Genomic DNA, 4,727 nt, shown 5'->3' on the forward strand with positions numbered 1-4,727 from the left:
TTGGCCTTGGCTCTGTGTCTTCTCCGCTTGTGTGCATCATCTCCCAGAGAGCTGCTGGAACATACCCTACCTGCAAAAAGCTTGGGTTTGTGTGAGTGCAGTCTGGGTTCGTTTCAGAAACTCCAAGTGTATGTTAGAGACCCTACATTGTTTGCTTCTCACCTCATTTCTGTCCGTTACACTAGTGCACACAGAAGCTTGATGTTAGTTTCCTGAGAGGCCCTAGTCAACCCTGTCTTCAGATGAGGAAGTTGAAGCTCAGAGATGGAAATGATATTTGTAATGCCACCCAGCTACTGAATTCCATGCAGTTGACTAAGGCCCAAATCTTACCCCTTCCAGGCCACCGTCTTTTCCAGCCCACGTTGATGCTTCTGGGTGAACTTGTTCTTGTTCAGTGAGTGATGCTCTCAACCAAGAAGCAAGGCTGTATCCCACACATGTGCTCTAATAGATCCAAGAATTTCTCCAAACTCACATTTTGACTTTTAAAAAACCTTCCAAACAATACAGAAGTGTTATGAAACAACCAGCACCATTTATCCTAACTTTAATAACACTGAGAAAGAATGTAGTGAAGCTCAGAAAAACCGAGAAATTATCCTTTTGATCATGCTGAGAGGTGTGGTTGAGCCACAAATATTTTTTCTACTCACCAGAAATAGATAAAAAGCAGTTTACCAGCATATAGCCCAGTGTAAGCATTTTGTATAAGCCAGCAATCCTGGCCTGGCCTTCTGTTCCAGTTTCTTTCTGTTGCTGTGATAAGATGCTCTTACCAAAGGTACCTTTCAGGAGGGAAGGGTTTAGTTGGCTTACACTTCCAGGTCATACTCCATCATTAAGCGATATTGCATCAGGATCTCAAGCAGGAACTTGCAGCAGAAACCATGTAAGGACACTGCTTGCTGGCCTTCTCTGTGACTTTCTCACCCACGGATTCTTGCTTAGCTACCTTTCTTACACAGTCCAGGACCACCTGTCTAGGCATCTGCAGCCAAGGTGGGTTGAGCCCCCTGAATCAATTAATAATGGGCCTTCACTCACAGGCCAGTCTGATTTAGCCAACTCTTCAGCTGAGGCTTTCCTCTTACATGGCTGTTGATTGTGTCAAGTTGATAACTAGAACCAGTAGGCCACCTTTATAAAATGAACTTAAAAAAGCAAAACAAAACAAAACCCTAAAGCCTGATTGGTCCAAGAGTTTAAATGTTAAGATAATTAAAATAATGGTTGACCTCTGTAAGTTTAAGGACCACTCAGTTGACCAGGTAAATAGTGGTGGGTAGCCATGGTAGATGCTGGATAAGTGTCCAAGACTGTGTAGTACATAATTCATGGCTTTATATTTCTTAATGTGTTCTCATCCAAGTCAATGTGTGTAAACAGGGCCATAAAGGGCAAAATAGGACTCTTTTTTGCATTTGAAAATCTTCTTCATAAAAGCACTAATAGTGATATATGAACTTTGCTCTTGCTGAATGCATATAAATTGAATAATATACCAAGACAAGTATTCCTCAGCCCCTCATAGCCCATTGTGTCCTGCCTCCCCCTTCCTCCTGCTTCTTGTATCTGGTGATCTCTCCCTCCAGTCTATGAGGGAATGTCATCGGGTCTAATCTTCCGAGGTTCTCCTCAGCTGCTCCGCTTTCAACACAGCAACTGTCATGACCAGAGGGCAGCATTCCATAACAGACACCTAGGCTTGACTGCCCCAGTCCTCTAACCTCCCACCTCCCACTTATGCTTAGCACAGGCTGCATCCAGCTGTCAGGGCTCTCAACTCCCACACTCTTGCCAGAGTTTATACTTGGAGCACCACCTCTAACCCTAGGGTTGTGCTTCTGAGAGTTTAATGTGTGGTGCAGAAATCCTCAGAAAGAGGGTTTGGGTTAAGAGATGGGGGTGTTAAACGCAGTAGGTCTGAAATGCAGCCTTACTGCTATGTAACCAAGGATGAGCTTGAATTCTCTAGGCTCCTCCTCCCGCCTGCTGGGATCTGAGCCATCATACCCAGTTTATAGAGTACTGAGGATCAAACCCATAGCTTTGCATATAGTAGGCAAGCACCCGGTATGAGAGATGAGCTACATTCCTAGCGCCAGGACTCTGATGGTCTCACCAGCTCCCAAGCAGGGTGGAGTCTCTTGGAGCCAGCAAACTTGACAAGTCTGTCTCATAGCAAGGTCTGTCTTTTCCTTCCTCCTTTGCTTTCTGTTACTGTAACAACTGAAAACCTCAGAAATTGATGATTCCCCTGGTAAGAAACTTGCATTTGATCCCTGGTTTCCTACCTCTCTAACTTCTCTTCTCTGTTGTTCCCATAAGCAGCTGTAGAAAGGACCATATTCATGAGAGGGGATGGATAAAGAGGGAAGTTGGGATGTGAAAAAAGCTTTTTGGTCCTGAAAATATACATGTTGCAATGGCCATTTATGGCAGTAGTTCTCAACCTGTGGGTCACACCCCCACAAAGGTCACATATCAGATATCCTGCATATCAGTTAGTTACATTATGATTCATAACAGTAACAAAATTACAGTTGTGAGGTAGCAACAAAATAACTTTATGGTTGGGGGTCACCACAACATGAGGACCTGTATTAAAAAGTCACAGCATTAGGAAGGTTAAGAACCACTGATTTATGGTATAGGTCTACGTACCAAGCACATATAATAATTTACCGCAACTTCAAACCCCTAAAACAGGCTAATGAATTCTTTTCTTTCATGAGCCTATCTTTCATCCTAAAAGTAGGTTATGAATGCCAGCACAGTATTTCCGGTAGAAAATGTTGATTAGCTTTGTGTATAATTGAGCTGTTAATAGGCAGTCCTGTAGCTTTGGGAAATAAAACAAATATTGACAAAGCCCAGTGAAATGGCCTGGTGATTATCATATTCTTTCTCCCACAGACCAACTGGGGCCCTCCCATGGCAACCCTCAGGCACTTTGCCCTTGGGGAGAGATCCAATAACACACACAATCAGTCCTTACTTTCCAAGTTTAGAAAAAAAAGTTCTCAAAAAAATAATCCATTTTGTTAATCAAAAGTATAAATAACCTTCCCCACACTATAACTCATGTGCTCCAATGTTGTTTGCATATGAAGATGGCTGCGTCATAAGGTTTAGGCACAAGGATAACATCATAACATCACAAACACTTATTATCTAAGGGAGAGAGTGTCAATCTTTCAGTAATTCCTAGTTATACTGATCATCATTTAGAAGAACATTTCACAGCTGTGTAAATCGTATGCACCAGCCACTATCAGACTATCCTCCCTGCAAGGTAGATGTGGTCTTTGGATTTATGACCCATGTGGGCCTATGTACCAGTGTATGATGGGAAGTAGTATTGTGTGTTAGTGCAAATGAGCTCATTATTAAATATTAGGCTTAAAAATAGGTGACCGTAGAAGCAGTTTGTTTCTGTCTATGACAATGATGATATCAAATTATACTCTAGCTGCTTCAGTGCTGAGCTTTGGTCACCAATTCCATTTGGTCAGACTGTTATAAACAAGCACAAAAGACAAGAGCAGAAACCCAAGCAGCAACCATGGTAGAATGATGCCTACTAGATTGCTCTCTAGCTCATGGTCAGCTTGCTTTCTTACACAGCCCAGTCCCACCTACATATGGACCCCTCTCAGGGGCCTGAGACCCAACTTCTCTCAGTGATGTATACATTGTGACCTGGAGGTGTATAGCAAATATACCCAGAGAGGATGAAGCTTGGGCTTCAGTGGTGGGCCTGCCCTTGCTTTCCAGATGATTTCCTTTGCCTTGGTTTCTATTAGTTACTCTTGTTTACCCTGCAGCCCATTGTGTTCTAGGTCTCAACAAGGGACTCTTGGATATGGTAGGGGGACTTCTTGGTCTCAGTGTAATCTATGTCTCTGTACTCTTTTAAGGTTGTGGGAGCATAGCTGTGGTCAACTGCACTTGGAAGCAGGCTCCAGCTAATGGAAGCCATAGAAATTTGCTCTGTCAGCCCTGACCAGGCAGACTGACCTTGCTTCCTTCCTGTGCCAGATTCCTAGTGTCCATTTGTTGCAAAGTCCCAGGTTTGGACAGTTTTGTGGCATAGGCAGATGTTTGAGGACGTTTGATTGTGTGATCATCTCATCAGTCATATGAAGGGATAGAGTTTAAAAGCAGACTGAGCGGAACGAGTTGTTCATGTCTTTGAAAATGAAACTGAATATTAAGGTCTTTCCTTCATAAGGTAAACAGTTTCTCCATTATATGCATTAACTGAAATTGAGCCTGGCCCCTCAGACTGGAGTGTGATTGGAGGGTTCATGTATTTATGGATAAAGTGCTAGCTGTGAAGTGGTACAGTTCTGCTTTTGGCAACTTATAAGAGTCACTTATAAAACCAATTAAAGTGTACTTCTGTCTACCTGTCCTACTTTCTCTTGATTGAATATCACCAAAATTGCTTTTAAGAAGTAGATTATAGAGTCTAGAGAGATAGGTCAGGTAGAAGAGCACTTGGCTGCTCTTCTAGGGGACCCAGGCTTGATTCGCAGCACCCCATGGTGGCTCACAACTATTTCTAACTCCTGTCCCAGAGGATTCAATGTCATTGTTTTTTCTGTTCTTCATGGACACCAGGCATACACATGATACACAGACATAGGTGCAGACAAAATACCCATAAAATTAAAAAGTACTCATAAAATTAAATTAAAAACAAACAAGTATGTAATAGT

Source organism: Mus musculus, chromosome 2, assembly GCF_000001635.26.
Source record: "Mus musculus strain C57BL/6J chromosome 2, GRCm38.p6 C57BL/6J".
In the NCBI taxonomy this organism is placed as follows: Eukaryota; Metazoa; Chordata; class Mammalia; order Rodentia; family Muridae; genus Mus; species Mus musculus.